Here is a 26,023-nt window from a genome sequence, read left to right as displayed (position 1 = left end):
ATTCTACATCAGATCTCAGATCAGACCCCCATTCTACATCAGACCTCAGATCAGAGCCCTATTCTACATCAGAACTCAGATCAGAGCCCTATTCTACATCAGACCTCAGATCAGACCCCCATTCTACATCAGACCTCAGATCAGAGCCCTATTCTACATCACACCTCAGATCAGACCCACATTCTACATCAGATCTCAGATCAGACCCCCATTCTACATAAGACCTCAGATCAGACCCCCATTCTACATCAGGCCTTAAATCAGATATCCAATCCTCATCAGACCTCAGATCAGACCCACAAATCAGACCCTCATTGTACATCAGACCTTAAATCAGACCTCCGGTCTTCATCAGACCTTAGATCAGACATAAAACAAATGAATTTACTTCTCCTGCTCCGGAAGAAGATGTCACTAGTGAGATCCAATTCTCTCTTCCTGCACTCACCGCTCCCTGGTCTTCTGATCAATAAATTTAGTTTTTGAGTTGTCTCAAGTTCTATTCATCTACGTATCATAGATGTATAGTCACACACATCTACAGGAAGGTGCAGTAATATATTCACAATCAGATACATAAAAATGCTGGGGAAGATTGCAAAACAGCGCCACTTTTTCCTATATGGCTCTATCTGGTATTGCAGATTAGCAACTTTCAAGTGAATTGGGCTGAGCTCTAATATCTATCACAGGTCCACGGACAAGTATGGTGCTTCCTCTGGAAACAAAAAGCCCTTGGGGGTATTGTTTCTCTTTATGGAGACTACTAGCTGGCTAGGAGGTCGTACAAGCAATAATCCCTGGGAAAAAAGTTATTATAGATTTAAGACGCATTCCGTTTTGCTCCGTCCTAATACAAGTCTATGGGGGACACATAACGGTTCCGTTGTCACAATTTTTTTTTCTCCATGTATAACGGAACCAAACGGAACCGTTATGTGTCCCCATAGATTTGTATTAGGACAGAGGAAAACGGAATGCCTCTTAAAGGCTTCCGTTTTGCATTCCGTCCTAAAATTCGGTTATAACTCTGTTATAACAGAACCTATAAAGGAATTCCGTAACGCCAATGCGAACCCGCCCTAAATGTCCAACTATTTAACGAGCTTTGAAACTCAACTAAGGATATCATCCAAACCAATATCAGTACATCAAAGGCTTCTTAGCCAGCCAACCATGCCCTGCCCTGTACTGATGAGGAGCAAAGACCTTGAAACAGCTGCCTACAGATAGGTTTCTGGTTTGGCTGATGTCCTTAGACATGTTCTTGCGTAGTCAACTTTTGGCAAGCTGTTAAAAGCGGCTTTCTAGATACACATATATATTCTTCTACGAAACTGAGTGACAACTAAGAGGATCGCCATTACTTATCTCACTGGTTTGCCCCTCAGCTTTAAAGAGGGTTGCCACCTTGTAATACAGTGTCCTCTATATGAAAATACCTTTGGAATATACTTGAGGCCCATGCTTCCTCATGGCTGCATCAGTAACAACCCTACTGGTGGGAGAGAATTGATGTAGATACTTGTATAAATGGAAATTGCCTAGGCCAGGAGATTTGGGGCAGTGAACTTGTATTAAACTTTAGTCCAACAAGAGACACAATGCTTTACAGATCCAAATGTAAATAAGATACATTTTTCAGTAAAAAAAAACAACAAAAAAAACATGGTATTGTCAATTACAGCATTTTGGCACAATGCTTGATGGTTGCAGCCACAATAAGTACAATGCTTGGTGATTACGAAGTCTATTAAAGGCACAGAGCTTGGTGGTTACATCTGGCAGCAGATGTCTTTCAGTGAGGGCACACAGCATTTTGGTTACAGTCTAAACAGGCTCTTAGAAACTTATGTGAACCAAACTTGGAGGAGCACCTTGGGTTGTCCCTAGTCAAACAGTATACAATAGACCCTGGCAAACTGAAATTTGGGACGGCATTTCCTTTATAAATAGAGTCCCCAGCTTTTGATGGCACCGGATCGTTACAAATCACAATGCTGAATGGGATAAACGTACAGCATTGAATTTTGCCTCCTGTGTCTGGAAGCCCACAATCTAAATACACGTATATGGACATGCGGTAATATACTGACATGTATGTACGTAAAAAGGGAAGATTATAAAGCAGTACCGCTCTCCCATGGGCTGTATCTACTATATCAGCTTGGCCCCTTGGCTGAGCTACAACATCAATTATAGGCCCATGGGCAAGGAGTGGCACTTTTACTGAAAAACTGCTCTCTGGGGTATTGTTTCTCCTTGAGGAGACTACTAGCCAGTGTAGGGAGTCTTACAGGCAATCCTCCCTGGAAAAGGTATGTAAAATAGCTGTCCTCCAGAAAGATAGGTAGCTATTCTCTAAAGTCAATGTCCGACCCTTTAACATGCCTTGAAATGTGATTACACCAAACCAGGAACCCTTCTGTAGACAGCTGTTTCGGCATTCTTGCCCCTTGTCAGTATGGCAAAGTCTTTAGCTTGGCTCATATCCTTAGGTTCGTTAAAAGGGTCAGATGTTGACTAATAGGGTAGCTACCGCCAGTAGGTGGCACTAGAAAAACTGTTTGTTTTTCTAGAGGAGAGCTATTCTGGAAAGAGGGCACACACTTTTTTCTAATCCCATAAACCCCTTTAACACAGTGCCCCTTAGCTTCATTTCTTCCCAGTTGTACCCCCACCTATAAGAAATTGATTGCCTATCCCATCATTGTATGTCTGGTAAGTAAACCCCTTTCAGTGATAGTAAGCCTCATCTCACGTGTAACAGAAACAGAATTGGTCAGCGCATCCTGCAGGGTAACACGAATACATAGGTGCACATAGTCATAATTAAAGGGGTTGCCCGGACAACCCCTTTAAAGGGGAAATAAGGCATGGCGCAGCAGCATTATATAAACATACAGTATTTAACCTATGTAAAAAAAAACAACAACTAATACTACATCTAATATAAAATCAAATATGGGCTGTGTAGCAAATATATTTTGGTCAAAAAATATCTGGACCCATCCACCACAGCAAGGTGACCTCAATACAAATGGACAATTACTCTGATACTAATCTTCATGGCTTACATGGGCATCTAAAATTCAAGGAGTTTATATATTTTATATTTTATATATTCTTGTTGTTTTTATGTGACATTTCCACAGGAACCATGTTCTCTTCCTTTTGCTGTCACGTTTTCGCTATAAAAGTCTTAAAGAAAACCGCTTTAGCATTGCCTGAGAAATCTCTACGACAGACTAAAGGACAGAATAAGTTACTGCCTGTTTAGCTTGTCTCGCAACCACAAATTCACAGAGCAAATACCATAAATCTGCTGTCTCTGGGCTGCCACTTTCCAGCATTAGCGGACGCTCAGCAGTCACCACAAGAATACATTGCGCTTCTGTCGAAGAAAAAAAACACAAAATGTAAATGTCTCCGGCACCACAAATTACCCGAAATAAAGAGTCATCTTGGTATACTGATTCACCTTAGGGAGAACCAGGAGGAAGGTAAGTAGTCTTCAGGCAATGAACCCTGAGAATGATATGAAAATAGCTCGGCTCCAGAAAATGCCATAAACATAGAGTCTTAAAGGGGTTATCCGGGAATTAATACTGATGACCTATCCTCAGGATAGGTAATCAATATCAGATCGGCACGGGTCCCCACCGAACAGCTGTTAGAAGAGGCTTCCCGCTCCGTTAGCGCCATGGCCCCTTCTTAGGTCATGTGACGTCACAGTACATTGGTCACATGGCCTAGTTGCGGCTTAACCCCTTTTAGGTCAATGGGGCTAAGCTGCAATACCAAGCACATCCGCTATACGATGTACGGCGCTGTGCTGGGTAAACAAAGTGCCTGGGAGGCCGCTGCGCTTACCAGAACACCAGCGAGTGCCGCAGCATAGCAACATATATAGTTTTTTACTAATTTGTTTTTATTTTCTGATTGCAGCTATGGGGGTTGACAACTTGCCTGAGCTGTTCTAAACAGCATTTAGAGAATTGCTTTACAGCAGCCACCAGGGGCCACAGACACAATGGACTGGAGGGGACCTCACTGACTTCTATGGGAGAGTTTTCTAGGCATGCTCTGGGACCTGTGCAGAGGTCAGGAGGGAGTAGATAAGCTGTGATATCACCTATTGTGAATGGTGGATCCTGTGTTATCTGTATATAGAGGTGATATCTGTCATTCTAATCCTGCCTGTGATGATAATGACGTGATCTCTAGAGATCTGGACAAGGTGCTGGATTTTATCGGTCATTTTCTGATGACACGTTCACCCTAAATGGGTTCTCCAGGAATGAATAAAATAAAATTACTGAAAATACTTAAATATTACTTTATTATAAATATATTCCCAAATACAGACACAGCTCTCATATGGCTGGGTTTACATTCCTTTTTGCAGGTGAAACATTTATTTTAGACATTTCACCTGTAAAAAAGGGTACTAGCCGATTACCACATCACAAAGCTGTATTAAAAACGCATATGGTTTCACGGATAATTTTTTTTTGCAGTTGTAGACCGCAAAAATCGGTGTCAAATCCACACCCTGTTTGTTTGTTTTTTGTGGGAATCTGAATTGCCTTCCACCTACGGTACCTAAAAAACTATTTACCATTGAATTGGTGAATCTGCATGCCGACCCACATGCTGATCTACTGAAGAAATCCAAGGGTCAGGTTTGGATTGCTGCTGCGTATTCCATGGCAAATACACGTCAGAAAAATTGCAGCAGTATTTCTGTCTTGTGAACATTAAGGTTCCAACTGACCAAAATCAAGCAGACATCCAACTTTAAAGCATACTTGAGTTTTCAAAAAAAGTTTGCCTGATGGCTGTGCTTCTTTGTACAATCATAACTGCGAAGGAATACATCTTTTTTTGGGCTTCCCTATTGTCTTTTTCTGACTACCGGATTTTTCGCCCAATAAGATGCACGTTCCCATAAGATGTACCTAGGTTTTAGAGGAGGAAAATAAAAAAAAAAAACTGTTTGAAGGTTTTCTAAGAGATGCTATCTTGGAGCATCTCAATGAAAATAGGCAAATAACGCCATATCAGCATGGCTTCATGAGGGATCGGTCATGCCAAACTAACTTAATCAGTTTCTATGAGGAGGTAAGTTCTAGACTTGACAGCGGCGAATCAATGGATGTCGTGTATCTGGACTTCTCCAAAGCATTTGACACTGTACCACATAAAAGGTTAGTATATAAAATGAGAATGCTCGGACTGGGAGAAAACGTCTGTATGTGGGTAAGTAACTGGCTCAATGATAGAAAACTGAGGGTGGTTATTAACGGTACACACTCAGATTGGGTCACTGTCACTAGTGGGGTACCTCAGGGGTCAGTATTGGGCCCTATTCTCTTCAATATATTTATTAATGATCTTGTAGAAGGCTTGCATAGTAAAATAAAAATTTTTGCAGATGACACTAAACTGTGTAAAGTAATTGACCGGAAGAGGACAGTATACTGCTACAGAGCGATCTGGATAGATTGGAGGCTTGGGCAGATAAGTGGCAGATGAGGTTTAACACTGGCAAATGTAAGGTAATGCACATGGGTAGGAATAATGCAAGTCACCCGTACATATATAATAGTAATAACTGGAATGAGGGAACTACAGTACCCTGAAAGATTATTAACATTAGGGTTATTCACTTAAAGGGTTTCTACCACTTAGGCGTCACATATTTGGCTGTCAGACACTAGCGATCCGCTAGTGTCTGCTCTGGCCAACCATCCTAATATAATTGCTTTTGGGGCGGTGGTTTGGCTAAAAAAACTACTTTTATTAATATGCTAATGAGCCTCTAGGTGCTATGAGGGCGTCATTAGCACCTAGAGGCTCCGTCTACCTTTAGAAACTGCCGCCCCCAGCGCGTCCCTCCAGCCCGCCCATCTCCTCCTGAATGCGATCCTCGTATGTATTATGCGCATGCGCAGTAAATGTCTTCCCTGTTCAGACATCTCCACTGCGCCTGTTCCTCGGAGCACTATGGCGTCATCGCGCAGGCGCAGTGGAGATGTCTGAGCAAGGAAGCGGTCAGACATTCACTGCGCATGCGCAGAATACATACGAGGATCGCATTCAGGAGGAGATGGGCGGGCTGGAGGGACGCGCTCGGCGGCGGCAGTTTCTGAAGGTAGACGGAGCCTCTAGGTGCTAATGACGCCCTCATAGCACCTAGAGGCTCATTAGCATAATAATAAAAGTAGTTTTTTTAGCCAAACCACCGCCCCAAAAGCAATTATATTAGGATGGTTGGCCAGAGCAGACACTAGCGGATCGCTAGTGTCTGACAGCCAAATATGTGACGCCAAAGTGGTAGAAACCCTTTAAGAAAAAAGACGACTGAGGGGAGATCTAATTACTATGTATAAATATATCAGGGGTCAGTACAGAGATCTCTCCCATCATCTGTTTATCCCCAGGACGGTGACTGTGACGAGGGGGCATCCTCTGCGTCTGGAGGAAAGAAGGTTTGTACACAAACATAGAAGAGGATTCTTTACGGTAAGAGCAGTGAGGCTATGGACCTCTCTGCCTGAGGAGGTGGTGATGGTGAGTACAATAAAGGAATTCAAGAGGGGCCTGGATGTATTTCTGGAGTGTAGTAATATTACAGGCTATAGCTTCTAGAGAGGGGTCGTTGATCCAGGGAGTTATTCTGATTGCCTGATTGGCGTCGGGAAGGAATTTTTTATTCCCCTAAAGTGGGGAAAATTGGCTTCTACCTCACAGGGTTTTTTTTGCCTTCCTCTGGATCAACTTGCAGGATAACAGGCCGAACTGGATGGACAAATTTCTTTTTTCGGCCTTATATACTATGTTACTATGTAGACCTCAGATCAGACCCCCAATCAGACCTCCAATTTTAATCAGACCTCAGCTCAGACCCCCAATGTTAATAAAACCTTAGATCAGATCCCCAATGTGAATATGACCGTATTCAGACCACAGATTAGACCCCCAATGTGTATGACCCCTAATCAGACCTCAGATCAGAGCCCTAATGTGCATAACACCCCCATTTAGGCACCAGATCAGACAAAAAAATATATTAACTTACCTCTCCTGCTCCAGACGCTGCCGCTGCTCCTGACATCCATGCTCTTCCTGGTCTTTCTGCCACGCTGTGCTCTAAAGTGATGCCGCACAGCATTAAGTGACAGAGTGCCAACGTCCTAACACTGTGCGCAGATCACAGCACAGCATGAGGAGCCTGCAGAGAACCAGGAAGCGGTGAGTACAGAGCCTAGAGAGCTCTGTATTCACTGTTTCTCAGTCCTCTTGTACTAATGTAGTGTCCCACTAGGTAAATGTGGGCACTACACAAGGGTCAAATGGGCCACGTTGTTCTCCACCTCCTGTGGAACAGTGGCATTGTATTTTGCAGTCCATTTTAATATATATTGCTGTGTTATTTATGTGTATTTTCCCTGTGTTTTCTGGGTATCAGGCCTGTTAGGGTGTAGTTCCTCCTCCTAGACACTAGAGGGAGCTAGGGAACCCCTAATATAAATAGTCAGGTCCTGTTCAGGAAAAAGTGTGTAGAGTCAGAAGTAGTGTGGACTTTAGCTAGGCAACAGCTGAAGGGAGCTTCTGACATGCAGCTAAATAGCCCAGGCTTCTAGTTGCCACCAGGAGGCTAGTGGATGCAGTCCAGCCTGCCTGAGGATATTGAGCCAGAGTTAGCTCAGAAGATTGTCACCAGGGGAAGAGTTGCCTCCTGAGAGAAACCTGAAGTTTCCATAACAAGAGAGCAGAGCAGAGGTGTTTTCCAGCCAACCTGAAAGGAGCTGAAGGGCAGAAGGATCTTAGTGAAAGCAAGGATAAATATATACCTGAGGAAGTTTTTGGTGACCAAGGATAAAGCCAGCATTAGGGCGTACTGGCCTTGGGATTGAGACAGCCAGGAGTTCTGAGGAATAGTGCACAGGATTTCTGAGGAAAAGTGCAGCCTGGTCTGTAAGTGTTTTTACCCTCTGAGTATCTTGCAAAGAACATTGTACCTGCCATTATTGTGAAAGCCTGCTTATAACTGCTGCTGCCATGTGGAACTGAACTTAGACTGTATAAAGTTTAACTGTTTCCAGTAAAGGAAGTTTTGGTTCACCACAACAACGTGTTCCTCAATTATTCCTATCATCCAATCGGTGTGCCACCGTTACAGGCACTGGCGTCACGAATCTTAAAGGGACCTTGCCCCCGGCACATTAAACACCTGCAACATCCAGGGCACCTCACCCACCATCAGGCCTAGTCCCTATACACTGAGAGTGCCCCAGAGGTCTCCTGTGCCAGCCTCTCCATCACTGCTGTATGCCTGCCCAGGGTCTTCCAAGGAACTGTGAGTAACCCAGAGCAACCCTCGTTTGCCTAAGTAACCGTGACCTCACCATCACACTACCCTGCAGGTCTGTGTACTGCACTAATGAGCATTTCTATAAAAGAAGCGCTAATTAATATTCATCCAATAAGATGCACTGATAATTTCCCCCACTTTGGGGGAAAAAGTGCGTCTTATGGGGAAAGAATTAACTAATTATTTCCCTTTTCAGCTGCACAGCTAGATGCATTTATTTCCCTTTTCTGCTACACAGCTAGATGCATTTCTCTCAGAAGCAGGGGGTGCCTCCCTTTTGTGTAATCTGTCAGCACTGTACTGCTTTGACCTCACTTCCCTTCCTACTATGTTTGTTACCCAGAACAGATAAAGAGGAAGTCTCTGTTGGCAAGGACGGATCGTGCTTAACAACAGGCGTCGGACTGAAAATTAGGTGGAAGTGGCCATGACTTTACATCTTTCACATGGACATGTAATGCTGCAGACAATCACTGGCTGTAGGGGATCACCACTGTTGGCAGTGGTTGGCTGAGAAGTCACATTTCAGTGTCAAGAGGGAACCAGAAAAATGAGACTGACGGGGGACTCAGGAACCACCGGTTTGGGAGGACTGCTAAATATTACGTGTGATGCTGCAGCCAATGACTGACCGTAGCAGGTCATAGTTGCTGCCAACGATTGGCTGAGTAGTCACATTTTTGTGTGGTGGAGTATGGTGGGGACCTGGGAAGCGACAAAACGCAAAAGCACAATGGTATAGGTTGTAATGCCCTCTGGTTACAAGATCATCTTTGAACTGCAGTGCACTATGGGTGCTATCTTTATTAGAGTAAATCATTAATAGCATAAAAAAGGAGAAATACATATAAATGTAAGAGGTCAATAGCGAGTAAGCTCAGAGAGGACAAAGTGCATAGCATATCTGAGAGGTATAGGAACACGCCTTATATATATAAAAAGAACATAGCACAGAAACTTTGAAGGGACATTGCCATCAGAAATGGGTAATTTTTTACTCGATATTCCCCAAAAAATTTAAGTGTTTTTTGTCTTTTTTTAATTTTGGTACTACTAAGACATTAAAAATTAAAAGGGTATTCCCATCTCAGACATTGATGACATATCGTTAGGATATGCCGTCAGTGTCAGATAGGTGTGGGTCTCCAGAACGGGCCCCTTGAAGTGAAGAAGAGCGCACTGCGCAAGTGCGGCCAACCTCCAATCACCATTATGAAAGTTCTAAATATAACTGGCTTGGCTAATTCAGAGAGTCCCATAGAGGTAAATGGAGAGGTTGATGTGCGTGCGCAGTGTGTGATAGAAGTGTCCCTTTTACAAGTACCTATAATTCTTATCTATTTCTCTTGTCCATTATTTTTAATAGACTAGTTTAGACAACTTCTTAAAGGGGTTGTCTCACTTCAGCAAATGGCAGTTATCATATATATAAAGTTAATACAAGGCACTTACTAACACATTCTGATTGTCCATATTGTCTCCTTTGCTGGCTGGATTCATTTTTTCATCACATTATGTACCACTCGTTTCCATGGTTATGACCACCCTACAATCCATTAGCGGTGGCCGTTAGAGATGGGCGAAGCGAACTTCAGATGCTACATCTGGAGCTTCTTCACTAAAAAATTTGTTATAATGATGTACGGAGATCCTTCTCTGTACAGCATTAGAATGTACCCCCTCCGATGAGGCGAAGTCCGTTATTCACGAAGTCACAGGAGACTTTGTTGAATAACTTCAGTAATTGATTATTACAGGGAAAACCCTCTTCAAAACTGTACCTTGGAACCAAAGCTGAGTTGTTGTGCCTTTTCATAGGTGTATAACATTTATATCTAAATATCCTAATTATAGTGGATTTGATTACCTAAAAGAGGCCATATTGTGATATATTCACCATTGTGTATGTATTTTTAGAGTAGACCGAAAGAAGAATTCAATGTATGGCTTGGTGAATGGTGTCTGAACCAAGAGTTTGGCTTTGTGTCTCATGTTAGCTCTAGTTGGAATGGAAAATAACTGTATAAGAAAGATGTTTTGCATCTTTCTCTCAAGGGAACGAATGTCCACAGTGAACAGTTCAAAGTATTTGATAAGGAGCTTTTAAACTAGGAAAGGGGGGCAAAAGAGTGATAATCCAGCAGTCCGACTGCCCCCCGGAACAATGCCAGAAGATGCCAGTAGCACATAGGTTAAGAAATGACAAGCTCAGAGTCTTGTCTACAAATGCTTGCAGTTTAGAGAAAAAGATCAATGAACTTGAGTCTATAATGGCATCTGAGAATATAGAATTAGTGGCTGTTACTGAGACATGGTTCAATGAGAGTAATGACTGGGATATAACAATACCAGGGTTCTCTCTATATAGAAAAGACAGAGAAGTAAAGAAAAGAGGAGGGGTGGCCCTGTATGTGAAAGATAGCATAAAATAGCATAAAATCTAATCTAATACAGGTTAGCAAGACCACGGTGGTACTCAGCAGAAGTGGCCAAAATCATTAAAAAACAAAAAGATAGCATTTAGTAATTATTAAAAAAAAACAAAAAACGAGGATGACAGGGAAATTTATAACATTAGGCAGAAAGAGGCAAAGCAAGTTATAAGAGCTTCTAAAGCACAGGCAGACGAGAAATTAGCTCAGTCAGTGAAAAAAGGCTGATAAGGACATTCTTTAGATACATAAATGAAAAAAGGAAATTAAAACAAGGAATTGCCAAATTAAAAACAAAAGAAGGAAGGTATATGGAAGAAGATAAAGAAATAGCTGACTGCCTCAATGAATACTTCTGTTCAGTTTTTGCAAAGGAAAATGAAGGAAAAGGACCTCAGTTAGGGTGGAAGACTAATTCATCTTTTGATGCATGTGTCTTTACAGAGGAAGAGGTTCTAAGTCAGCTGTCTAAAATTAATACAAATAAGTCACAGGGGCCTGATGGGATACACCCAAAGCTATTAAAAGAGCTCAGCGGTGAACTAGCAAAACCATTAACAAATGTATTTAACCAATTACTGGCAACAGGAGTCGTCCCAGAAGATTGGAAATTAGCAAATGTTGTGCCCATTCACAAGAAAGGTAGTAGGGAGGAATCAGGCAACTATAGGCCAGTAAGCCTGACATCAGTAGTGGGGAAATTAATGGAAACCATACTTAATGAGAGGATTGTGGAACATCTAAAATACCATGGATTGAAAGATGAAAAACAGCATGGGTTTACATCAGGGAGATCATGTCAAACTAATCTTATAGATTTTTTTGATTGGGTGACTAAAATAATAGATGGCAGAGGTGCAGTAGACATCTCTTATCTAGACTTTAGTAAGGCTTTTGATACTGTCATACATAGAAGGCTTATCAATAAATTGCAGTCTTTGGGCTTGGACTCCCATATTGTTGAATGGATTAGGCAGTGGCTGAGGGACAGACAACAGAGGGTTGTAGTCAATGGAGTATATTCAGACCATTGTCTTGTTACCAGTGGGGTACCTCAGGGATCTGTTCTGGGACCCATATTGTTTAATATCTTTATCAGTGAAATTGCAGAAGGCCTCGATGGTAAGGTGTGTCTTTTTGCTGATGACACAAAGATTTGTAGCAGGGTTGATGTTCCTGGAGGGATACACTAAATGGAAAAGGATTTAGGAAAACTAGAGAAATAGTAAAAAATCTGGCAACTAAAATTTTATGTTGATAAGTGCAAGATAATGCACCTATGGCATAAAAACCCAAGAGCAGAATATAAAATCAGTGATACAGTCCTAACCTCAGTATCTGAGGAAAGGGATTTAGGGGTCATTATTTCAGAAGACTTAAAGGTAGGCAGACAATGTCATAGAGCAGCAGGAAATGCTAGCAGAATGCTTGGGTGTATAGAGAGAGGCATTAACAGTAGACAGAGGGAGGTGCTCATGCCGCTCTACAGAGCACTAGTGAGACCTCATTTGGAGTATTGTGCGCAGTACTGGAGACCATATCTCCAGAAGGATATTGATACTTTGGAGAGAGTTCAGAGAAGAGCTACTAAACTAGTACATGGATTGCAGGAATAAAACTTACCAGGAAAGGTTAAAGGACCTTAACATGTATAGCTTGGAAGAAAGACGAGACAGAGGGGATATGATAGAAACTTTTATATACATAAAGGGAATCAACAAGGTAAAAGAGGAGAGAATATTTAAAAGAAGAAAAACTGCTACAAGAGGACATAGTTTTAAAGAGGACCTTTCACCGATTATGACATTGTGAACTAAGCATACAGACATGGAGAGCGGCGCCTAGGGATCTGACTGCACTTACTATTATCCCTGGGCGCCGCTCTGTTCTCCCGCTATGCCCTCCGGTATCTTCAGTCACTAAGTTATAGTAGGCAGAGATTTCAGTCACTAAGTTATAGTAGGCAGAGTCTGCCCTTGTCCTGTGGGCGTCTCCTTCTCCTAGGCTGCAGCGCTGGCCAATCGCAGCGCAGAGCTCACAGCCTGGGAGGTTATTTTCTCCCAGGCTGTGAGCTCTGCAATGCGATTGGCCAGCGCTACAGCAGAACAAGGGCAGACTCCGCCTACCATAACTTTGTGACCGAAGATACCGGAGGGAATAGCGGGAGAACAGAGCGGCGCCTGGGGATAATAGTAAGTGCAGTGAGATCCCCGGGTGCCGCTCTCCATGTCTGTATACTTAGTTCACAGTGTCATAATCGGTGAAAGGTCCTCTTGAAATTAGAGGGGCAAAGGTTTAAAAGTAATATCAGGAAGTATTACTTTACTGAGAGAGTAGTGGATGCATGGAATAGCCTTCCTGCAGAAGTGGTAGCTGCAAATACAGTGAAGGAGTTTAAGCATGCATGGGATAGGCATAAGGCCATCCTTCATATAAGATATGGCATGGGGCTATTCATAGTATTCAGTATATTGGGCAGACTAGATGGGCCAAATGGTTCTGCCAACACATTCTATGTTTCTATGGAAAGGACACGGTTCATAAGATTTCTTCTCTATAAGATGTGCCAGTCTGAGAAGGGTCATTCTTGTCTCCTTATAGATTTATGACTGAGATAAGGATATTCTCTAGACACTTATGGTACTAATTATCCCAATAGTTTAATGTCTATTGATGAAGCAGAAAAACTGTGATGTATATGTATATGTATAATGAACATTACGTTTTAGTATAAGATAATCAATAGGACATATATATTGTACTATGTTGTTGAATATTATGAAGGATGTCAATGCATTTATTATCTTATATATTTCTCACTAGGAACGCATACACTCCTAAAGCATGATGAGAAGAATTTTAAGTGTAAGCTTTGTTAGTAAGATAGTGTTATTTTACCTAACAATCAATCAACCACCAAACTCTCCGATTGGAATATTCAAATTCCATAGTCAATATCTGGCCTGATACTTTATAAGTTGTGTAGCAATACTACCCGATATCCGAGATTGGTCATAGTTTGAGCAAAGCAAGGGTTTGTATCTACCCTAATCACTATTGAGTTTTCTGTGTATAATCAACTGATAGTATATCGCATAATTGTGGTCGAGACGGTTGTAATACATTCTTGTGTTTGAGAAGCAATAAGGAATGCTGGTATTTGTGTTAGTGCCATCTAGTGATGAATTTAGGGCACTGCATATCACTGTGTGTCATTGCATATTATTGAGTTTTTTCTATTGATTAGGCTTTGATTGTATTTTAAGTTATTGTATAATAAATCATTTATATTTTTGCATAGACGCTTGTACCTTATTTTACTGATTGCACAATATAATTAAAGACGATCTCTTTTTGAGGTGTTTTATATGTCTACCTCTAGGATCAACTCCCTTTGAAATGTTTCCTTTGATCCTTTCTTTTATATAAAGCATTTGCTTTATATCCCCGACAGAGTTCGGTTCCAAGGTTTTTCACTGTAATAATCAATCACTGAAGTTATTCAACGAAGTCTTGCTCAACTTCGTAAATAATGGACTTTGCCTCATCGGAGGCAGTACATTCTAATGCTGTACGGAGAAGGATCTCTGTTTAGCATTATAATGAATTAAAAGTGGAAAATAAAAATACCTAATCACATGGTCAGGTACATACTGTATGTTATCCTCAGCAACAGCAACATATACCATGATAAAGCTCAAAATACCTCTGAACAGCATATGATACCAGTATGCATGGGCAAATTACCTTTCCAACTTCACTGTATAAATACATTGCAGCACCAAATATCTCCCCAACAGCATCAAATAAATACCACCATACTTGTAAATACCACAAAATACCTAACATTATTGTCCCCTGACAGCCCCTCCCCCATTGGCAGCAGCATTGTCCCCATTTAAAGGTCTCTGTTTTGGACTTGCAGGACAGGAGCAGTGAGTCTCGAGTTGGAGGAAGAGAGCCTTCTGATAAAATGTAGAATGGAGTGGGTAAAGAGAGATGTGACGCCACAGGTCAGATGTTAAGAGGTATACTAGATGCAGTGTGTACAGATATATACAGTCATGTGAAAAAATTAGGACACCCTTTGAAAGCATGTGGTTTTTTGTAACATTTTTAATAAAAGGTTATTTCATCTCCGTTTCAACAATACAGAGAGATTAAAGTAATCCGACTAAACAAAGAAAACTGAAGAAAAGTCTTTTCAAGATCTTCTGTAAATGTCATTCTACAAAAATGCCTATTCTAACTGAGGAAAAAGATAGGACACCCTTGCCCCTAATAGCGAGTGTTACCTCCTTTGGCTGAAATAACTGCAGTGAGACGGTTCTTGTAGCCATCTACCAGTCTTCGACATCGGTCTGAGGAAATTTTACCCCACTCCTCAATGCAGAACTTTTTCAGCTGTGAGATGTTTGAGGGGTTTCTTGCACGTACAGCCCTTTTTAAGTCACCCCACAGCATCTCAATGGGATTCAAATCTGGACTTTGACTTGGCCATTCCAGGACTCTCCATTTCTTCTTTTTCAGCCAATCTTTGGTTGATTTACTAGTATGTTTTGGGTCATTGTCATGTTGCATGGTCCAGTTCCGCTTCAGCTTTAATTTTCTAACTGATGGTCTCACATGTTCTTCAAGCACCTTCTGATACACAGTAGAATTCATCGTGGATTCTATGATGGTGAGCTGACCAGGTCCTGCTGCAGCAAAGCAGCCCCAAACCATGACACTTCCACCTCCATGCTTCACAGTTGGTATGAGGTTCTTTTCTTGGAATGCTGTGTTTGGTTTACGCCAAACATGTCCTCTGCTGTTGTGTCCAAATAATTCAATTTTGGACTCATCTGTCCAAAGAACATTATTCCAGAAGTCCTGGTCTTTGTCAACTTTATCTCTGGCAAATGTCAGTCTGGCCTCGATGTTTCTCTTGGAAAGCAAAGGTTTCCTCCTTGCACACCTCCCATGCAAGTTAAACTTGTACAGTCTCTTTCTGATTGTAGAGGCATGTACTTCTACATCAACAGTAGCCAGAGCCTGCTGTAGTTCTCGAGATGACACTTTAGGGTTTTTGGAGACCTCTTTTAGCATCTTGCGGTCTGCTCTTGGGGTGAACTTGCTGGGGCGACCAGTCCTGGGCATGTTGGCAGTTGTTTTGAAAGCCCTCCACTTGTAGACTATCTTCCGGACAGTGGAATGGCTGATTTCAAAATCTTTTGAGATCTTTTTAAATCCCTTCCCAGACTCATAGGCTGCTACAATCTTTTTTCTGAAGTCCTCTGACAGCTCTTTTGCTCTCACCATGGTGCTCACTCTCACTTCAACAGTCAGGAGCACACCAAACTAAATGTCTGAGGTTTAAATAGGGCAAGCCTCATTCAACATGCAGAGTAACGATCTACTAATTATGTGCACCTGGTGTGATATACCTGTGTGAGATCTGAGCCAATTTAAGAGGGAATACATGTGAGGGTGTCCTATCTTTTTCCTCAGTTAGAATAGGCATTTTTGTAGAATGACATTTACAGAAGATCTTGAAAAGACTTTTCTTCAGTTTTCTTTGTTTAGTTGGATTACTTTAATCTCTCTGTATTGTTGAAACGGAGATGAAATAACCTTTTATTAAAAATGTTACAAAAAACCACATGCTTTCAAAGGGTGCCCTAATTTTTTCACATGACTGTAGTATAGACAGCAGTGTACTGATATGTGAGATACGAGGTATAATAGATGCAGTGTGTACAGATATCTATGTATATATATGAAGAAGGACGTATGTTCCACGATCACTCAAAAACGCAACCATCGATTTCAACGAATCTAGGTATACACATCCCTTGCTACCTGGAAAGAAATCTTGTGGGGGTCTCCGCTCTCTAGGACGTACCGTTCCTGAGATATTCCCGAATAATGACCTGCATTAGCCAATACAAGCCTGCAAGGCTTTCTCTTCCTATCCCAACTGCCATACACACGGTCACATGTCTTTTATCAGCCAATAGACGCTCGCAGGCCCTTAGGTCTCTTTCACATGAACAATACGGATTAGTTCCGGATGCATTCAGGGTGCGTTCAGGAAAACTCGCACCATTTCGCAAGCAATTTTAGTAAGTTTTGTCTGCGATTGCGTTCAGTGGTTCAGTTTTTTTTGCACGGGTGAAATGCGCATTGATGTGTTTTTCACGCGCGTGATAAAAAACGGAATGTTTACAAACAACATCTCTTAACAACCATCAGTGAAAAACGCATCGCATCCGCGCTTGCTTGGGGATGCGATGCATTTTTCACGCAGCCCTATTCACTTCAATAGGGCCAGCGTTGTGTGAAAAACGCTGAATATAGAACATGCTGCGATTTTCACACAACGCACAAGTGATGCGTGAAAAACAACGCTTATACACAGACCCATTGAAATAAATGGGTCCGGACGCATTGCACCCGCGCGGAAAACTCGCTCGTGTGAAAGGGGCATTAGTCTCCACATACACACAGTTTTACTCCAGGTTTCTATAACAACCCAGCCATTTTTCTTCACTGCTGTAGGTCAACTTTAGGCCAGGCCTACACGACGACATGTGTCGCGCGACAATAAGTCGCACGACACATAGGGCACAACTACACTGCTACATGTGTCGCACCACATTGATGTTACAGCAATGTCGCGCAACAATTTTTATAATGATAGGCTATGGTGTTGCACTGCAACAATTTTGCAACTGCGACACAACAGTCGCAGAAAAATCCCCCTGGATGGATTTTTTGCAAACGTTGTGTCACAGTTGCAGCATGTCACATGTCGCAGTGCAACACCATAGCCTATCATTATAAAAATTGTTGAGATAAAATGTCGCGCGACACATGTCGCCGTGTAGCCCTAGCATTAAAGGGGCAGGGTGCCATGGAGGTCACTGTTAAAGGGGTGGACACTGTGGAGGTCACTGTGAAGAGACGTTCACTGTAGATGTTACTGTTAAGGGGGCAGGCTGCTGTGGAGGTCACTGTTAAGGCAGCGGGGTACTGTGTGGTCACTGTTAAGGGGGCGGGCCCCTGAGGAGGTCACTGTCAAGAGAGTTGGGTGCTGTAAAACTCACTGTTAAAGGGGTGGGCTGCTGTGGAGGTCCATTTTAAATTGGGCACTGTTGGGGGGGGGTCAGTGTTAAGGGGTGGGGGACTGTGGAGTTCACTGTTAAAGGGGTGGGGTGATGTAGAGGTCACTGTTATGGGGATACTGTCAATATCTTTTAACGACACACAGAAACATTAAATAAAGTAGATTAAATATACCCGTGTGAAGCCGGGTCCTTCTGCTAGTATAGTATATACAGCAGTGTACTGATATGTGAGGTATGAGGTATAATAGATGCAGTGTGTACAGATATATAGTATATACAGCAGTGTACTGATATGTGAGGTACGAGGTATAATAGATGCAGTGTGTACAGATATATAGTATATACAGCAGTGTACTGATATGTAAGGTACAAGGTATAATAGATGCAGTGTATACAGATATATAGTATATACAGCAGTGTACTGATATGTAAGGTACAAGGTATAATAGATGCAGTGTATACAGATATATAGTATATACAGCAGTGTACTGATATATAGTATATACAGCAGTGTACTGATATGTGAGGTACGAGGTATAATATATGCAATGTATACAGATATATAGTATATACAGCAGTGTACTGATATGTGAGGTACGAGGTATAATAGATGCAGTGTGTACAGATATATAGTATATACAGCAGTGTACTGATATGTGAGGTACGGGGTATAATAGATGCAGTGTGTACAGATATATAGTATATACAGCAGTGTACTGATATGTGAGGTACGAGGTATAATAGATTTGCTGTGTTCAGATATATAGTGTATACAGCAGTGTACTGTTATGTGAGTTATGAGGCATAAATTAAAGCTTGTACCTCACATATCAGTACACTTCTGTATATACTTGTACAAACTGCATCCATTATACCTCATACCTCACATATCAGTACACTGCTGTATATACTTTATACCTGTACACACTGCATCTATTATACCTCGTACCTCACATATCAGTACACTGCTGTATATACTATATATCTGTACACACTGCATCTATTATACCTTGTACCTCACATATCAGTACACTGCTGTATATACTATATATCTGTACATATGCATCTATAATACCTCATACCTCACATATCAGTACACTGCTGTATATACTATATATCTGTACACACTGCATCTATTATACCTCATACCTCACATATCAGTACACTGCTGTATATACTATATATCTGTACACACTGCATCTATTATACCTCGTACCGCACATATCAGTACACTGCTGTATATACTATATATCTGTACACACTGTATCTATTATACCTCATACCTCACATATCAGTACACTGCTGTATATACTATATATCTGTACACACTGCATCTATTATACCTCATACCTCACATATCAGTACACTGCTGTATATACTATATATCTGTACACACTGCATCTATTATACCTCATACCTCACATATCAGTACACTGCTGTATATACTATATCTGTACACACTGCATCTATTATACCTCATACCTCACATATCAGTACACTGCTGTATATACTATATACCTGTACACACTGTATCTATTATACCTCATACCTCACATATCAGTACACTGCTGTATATGCTATATATCTGTGCACATTTCATCTATCATACTGTATAATATATGTAGTGTGTGTATATATATATATACACTACGTGCAGAATTATTAGGCAAATGAGTATTTTGACCACATCATCCTCTTTATGCATGTTGTCTTACTCCAAGCTGTATAGGCTCGAAAGCCTACTACCAATTAAGCATATTAGGTGATGTGCATCTCTGTAATGAGAAGGGGTGTGGTCTAATGACATCAACACCCTATATCAGGTGTGCATAATTATTAGGCAACTTCCTTTCCTTTGGCAAAATGGGTCAACAGAAGGACTTGACAGGCTCAGAAAAGTCAAAAATAGTGAGATATCTTGCAGAGGGATGCAGCACTCTTAAAATTGCAAAGCTTCTGAAGCGTGATCATCGAACAATCAAGCGTTTCATTCAAAATAGTCAACAGGGTCGCAAGAAGCGTGTGGAAAAACCAAGGCGCAAAATAACTGCCCATGAACTGAGAAAAGTCAAGCGTGCAGCTGCCAAGATACCACTTGCCACCAGTTTGGCCATATTTCAGAGCTGCAACATCACTGGAGTGCCCAAAAGCACAAGGTGTGCAATACTCAGAGACATGGCCAAGGTAAGAAAGGCTGAAAGACGACCACCACTGAACAAGACACACAAGCTGAAACGTCAAGGCTGGGCCAAGAAATATCTCAAGACTGATTTTTCTAAGGTTTTATGGACTGATGAAATGAGAGTGAGTCTTGATGGGCCAGATGGATGGGCCCGTGGCTGGATTGGTAAAGGGCAGAGAGCTTCAGTCCGACTCAGACGCCAGCAAGGTGGAGGTGGAGTACTGGTTTGGGCTGGTATCATCAAAGATGAGCTTGTGGGGCCTTTTTGGGTTGAGGATGGAGTCAAGCTCAACTCCCAGTCCTACTGCCAGTTTCTGGAAGACACCTTCTTCAAGCAGTGGTACAGGAAGAAGTCTGCAAGGTAAGAAAAACATGATTTTCATGCAGGACAATGCTCCATCACACGCGTCCAAGTACTCCACAACGTGGCTGGCAAGAAAGGGTATAAAAGAAGAAAATCTAATGACATGGCCTCCTTGTTCACCTGATCTGAACCCCATTGAGAACCTGTGGTCCATCATCAAATGTGAGATTTACAAGGAGGGAAAACAGTACACCTCTCTGAACAGTGTCTGGGAGGCTGTGGTTGCTGCTGCATGCAATGTTGATGGTGAACAGATCAAAACACTGACAGAATCCATGGATGGCAGGCTTTTGAGTGTCCTTGCAAAGAAAGGTGGCTATATTGGTCACTGATTTGTTTTTGTTTTGTTTTTGAATGTCAGAAATGTATATTTGTGAATGTTGAGATGTTATATTGGTTTCACTGGTAAAAATAAATAATTGAAATGGGTATATATTTGTTTTTTGTTAAGTTGCCTAATAATTATGCACAGTAATAGTCACCTGCACACACAGATATCCCACTAAAATAGCTAAAACTAAAAACAAACTAAAAACTACTTCCAAAAATATTCAGCTTTGATATTAATGAGTTTTTTGGGTTCATTGAGAACATGGTTGTTGTTCAATAATAAAATTAATCCTCAAAAATACAACTTGCCTAATAATTCTGCACTCCCTGTATATATATATAGTATATACCACTGTGTACTGAGGTAGGAGGTATAATAGATGCAGTGTGTACAGATACAGTCATGTGAAAAAATTAGGACACCCTTTGAAAGCATGTGGTTTTTTGTAACATTTTTAATAAAAGGTTATTTCATCTCCGTTTCAACAATACAGAGAGATTAAAGTAATCCGACTAAACAAAGAAAACTGAAGAAAAGTCTTTTCAAGATCTTCTGTAAATGTCATTCTACAAAAATGCCTATTCTAACTGAGGAAAAAGATAGGACACCCTTGCCCCTAATAGCGAGTGTTACCTCCTTTGGCTGAAATAACTGCAGTGAGACGGTTCTTGTAGCCATCTACCAGTCTTCGACATCGGTCTGAGGAAATTTTACCCCACTCCTCAATGCAGAACTTTTTCAGCTGTGAGATGTTTGAGGGGTTTCTTGCACGTACAGCCCTTTTCAAGTCACCCCACAGCATCTCAATGGGATTCAAATCTGGACTTTGACTTGGCCATTCCAGGACTCTCCATTTCTTCTTTTTCAGCCAATCTTTGGTTGATTTACTAGTATGTTTTGGGTCATTGTCATGTTGCATGGTCCAGTTCCGCTTCAGCTTTAATTTTCTAACTGATGGTCTCACATGTTCTTCAAGCACCTTCTGATACACAGTAGAATTCATCGTGGATTCTATGATGGTGAGCTGACCAGGTCCTGCTGCAGCAAAGCAGCCCCAAACCATGACACTTCCACCTCCATGCTTCACAGTTGGTATGAGGTTCTTTTCTTGGAATGCTGTGTTTGGTTTACGCCAAACATGTCCTCTGCTGTTGTGTCCAAATAATTCAATTTTGGACTCATCTGTCCAAAGAACATTATTCCAGAAGTCCTGGTCTTTGTCAACTTTATCTCTGGCAAATGTCAGTCTGGCCTCGATGTTTCTCTTGGAAAGCAAAGGTTTCCTCCTTGCACACCTCCCATGCAAGTTAAACTTGTACAGTCTCTTTCTGATTGTAGAGGCATGTACTTCTACATCAACAGTAGCCAGAGCCTGCTGTAGTTCTCGAGATGACACTTTAGGGTTTTTGGAGACCTCTTTTAGCATCTTGCGGTCTGCTCTTGGGGTGAACTTGCTGGGGCGACCAGTCCTGGGCATGTTGGCAGTTGTTTTGAAAGCCCTCCACTTGTAGACTATCTTCCGGACAGTGGAATGGCTGATTTCAAAATCTTTTGAGATCTTTTTAAATCCCTTCCCAGACTCATAGGCTGCTACAATCTTTTTTCTGAAGTCCTCTGACAGCTCTTTTGCTCTCACCATGGTGCTCACTCTCACTTCAACAGTCAGGAGCACACCAAACTAAATGTCTGAGGTTTAAATAGGGCAAGCCTCATTCAACATGCAGAGTAACGATCTACTAATTATGTGCACCTGGTGTGATATACCTGTGTGAGATCTGAGCCAATTTAAGAGGGAATACATGTGAGGGTGTCCTATCTTTTTCCTCAGTTAGAATAGGCATTTTTGTAGAATGACATTTACAGAAGATCTTGAAAAGACTTTTCTTCAGTTTTCTTTGTTTAGTTGGATTACTTTAATCTCTCTGTATTGTTGAAACGGAGATGAAATAACCTTTTATTAAAAATGTTACAAAAAACCACATGCTTTCAAAGGGTGTCCTAATTTTTTCACATGACTGTATATGTGGTCACTTATACATTATGGTCACTATATGAGGTACATGAGGTAGTGGTGGTTGTAACTGTCTGCAGTACTACAGTCATGTGAAAAAATTAGGACACCCTTTGAAAGCATGTGGTTTTTTGTAACATTTTTAATAAAAGGTTATTTCATCTCCGTTTCAACAATACAGAGAGATTAAAGTAATCCGACTAAACAAAGAAAACTGAAGAAAAGTCTTTTCAAGATCTTCTGTAAATGTCATTCTACAAAAATGCCTATTCTAACTGAGGAAAAAGATAGGACACCCTTGCCCCTAATAGCGAGTGTTACCTCCTTTGGCTGAAATAACTGCAGTGAGACGGTTCTTGTAGCCATCTACCAGTCTTCAACATCGGTCTGAGGAAATTTTACCCCACTCCTCAATGCAGAACTTTTTCAGCTGTGAGATGTTTGAGGGGTTTCTTGCACGTACAGCCCTTTTCAAGTCACCCCACAGCATCTCAATGGGATTCAAATCTGGACTTTGACTTGGCCATTCCAGGACTCTCCATTTCTTCTTTTTCAGCCAATCTTTGGTTGATTTACTAGTATGTTTTGGGTCATTGTCATGTTGCATGGTCCAGTTCCGCTTCAGCTTTAATTTTCTAACTGATGGTCTCACATGTTCTTCAAGCACCTTCTGATACACAGTAGAATTCATCGTGGATTCTATGATGGTGAGCTGACCAGGTCCTGCTGCAGCAAAGCAGCCCCAAACTATGACACTTCCACCTCCATGCTTCACAGTTGGTATGAGGTTCTTTTCTTGGAATGCTGTGTTTGGTTTACGCCAAACATGTCCTCTGCTGTTGTGTCCAAATAATTCAATTTTGGACTCATCTGTCCAAAGAACATTATTCCAGAAGTCCTGGTCTTTGTCAACTTTATATCTGGCAAATGTCAGTCTGGCCTCGATGTTTCTCTTGGAAAGCAAAGGTTTCCTCCTTGCACACCTCCCATGCAAGTTAAACTTGTACAGTCTCTTTCTGATTGTAGAGGCATGTACTTCTACATCAACAGTAGCCAGAGCCTGCTGTAGTTCTCGAGATGACACTTTAGGGTTTTTGGAGACCTCTTTTAGCATCTTGCGGTCTGCTCTTGGGGTGAACTTGCTGGGGCGACCAGTCCTGGGCATGTTGGCAGTTGTTTTGAAAGCCCTCCACTTGTAGACTATCTTCCGGACAGTGGAATGGCTGATTTCAAAATCTTTTGAGATCTTTTTAAATCCCTTCCCAGACTCATAGGCTGCTACAATCTTTTTTCTGAAGTCCTCTGACAGCTCTTTTGCTCTCACCATGGTGCTCACTCTCACTTCAACAGTCAGGAGCACACCAAACTAAATGTCTGAGGTTTAAATAGGGCAAGCCTCATTCAACATGCAGAGTAACGATCTACTAATTATGTGCACCTGGTGTGATATACCTGTGTGAGATCTGAGCCAATTTAAGAGGGAATACATGTGAGGGTGTCCTATCTTTTTCCTCAGTTAGAATAGGCATTTTTGTAGAATGACATTTACAGAAGATCTTGAAAAGACTTTTCTTCAGTTTTCTTTGTTTAGTCGGATTACTTTAATCTCTCTGTATTGTTGAAACGGAGATGAAATAACCTTTTATTAAAAATGTTACAAAAAACCACATGCTTTCAAAGGGTGTCCTAATTTTTTCACATGACTGTATATATGAGTAAAAACAGGGAATGGGGGCAAATGAAGAGAAAATGGGAGGGCCTCCTTTTACCACTCCATTCTAGTCTCAATGGAGAGCTTTTCTTGCATTTCTTCTCCATGCAGTCGGGGGTTGAAGGACCTGTGATCATCATGATGTCATCACAGATCCTGGCAAATGCACCTTTCTAACCTGGTAACTACACCATTCTCTGTGCAGTTCCTTTACAAGATGTACTGGACTTGTGATGACATTATCACAGGTCCTTTAGTGTTCTCCATTGATGAAATGGATTCTAGAGTGGAGCTGGACAGAAGCCTGTATTGAATGTAATTAGGGAGCAGGGCCTTTGGTTCTCTTTGCCCCCCGCCCCTTTCCCATGGGCCCCATAGCAGCTGCATGATCTGCCTCAATTGGAGGCACGCCCTGTCTAAATACATTCAGTGTTATTGGTGTTATTTCATGGTCCTTTATGTTCACAGCAGGTTTTTGTGGTTGCACTGTTACTTTAGGATTAATCTGGACCTCATCTAAACATTTTCTAGAGGGTATTGCATTATGTATTATAAAAAAAGTGTGGGTACCTGTCAGAATTCATGATGCTTTCATCCAAGAATAGCCACCAACTCTGCATGTTGTACTAAATCTCTAAACATGCACTGCTCGTCCACCATACCTTGCCAATAGTTGTAGACATGGTGAAGAGTCTTTCATGACTTCAGCAGTCACCTTACTGTCTTCTATTACATCTGCAGATCATAGATTTAGACTCCCCAGCCCACTTCAAAGTATAATTTCCATTGTCTTTTTTTTGCCAATTTCCCAAAAAATTAGGACTCCTGGCAGATACCAATAGGCAGCATCGGACTGAAGTCCCTTGGGCCCACCAGAGGAAATGATTCAGTGAGGGCACCGTCTGTGTATATAAGACCTTAAGGGTCCTGATTTATTAGGGGTCCGTTATTGTCAGAGCTTGGGCCCTCTGAAGGATCCCCTGGTACTCTGGTGGGCCAGTCAGACCCTACCACTAGGGAAGCTTATTACCTATATGTATATTGTTATGTTGCTCCCATTGCGTTAAATTAAAACTGTGTGCAATAAGTTAAAACTGACCCTCCATTTGTTGAATTTTTTATTACAAAATTGAATGGCCCTTCTCTTTATTAACAGAAATTGTAGTGAAAATGCAGCACAATAACTCAGAACTGAAAAGAGTTGTTAAAGGGGTTTTCCAGAGGATAGGTCATCAGTATCTAATGGGTGGGGGTCCGACACCTGAGACGCCTGCCGATCAGCTGTTTGAGAAGGCATCAGCACTCGCAGTAGGGCCGTGGTCTTCTCTCTTCTCACCAAGCACAGCGCCATCCATTCAATAGTGACTGTATTTGGTATCTCAGCTCATCCCCATTCACTTCAATGGAGCTGAGCTGCGCCTAGACCATGTGACCAATGAACATGACATCACATGGCCTAGGCTAAGCTTTAAGAATGCCGTGACACTACTGCGGGAAACTGTG

The sequence above is a fragment of the Bufo gargarizans genome, chromosome 3, assembly GCF_014858855.1.
Source record: "Bufo gargarizans isolate SCDJY-AF-19 chromosome 3, ASM1485885v1, whole genome shotgun sequence".
NCBI lineage: Eukaryota > Metazoa > Chordata > Amphibia > Anura > Bufonidae > Bufo > Bufo gargarizans.
Note: the sequence above shows the minus strand (reverse complement) of the source record.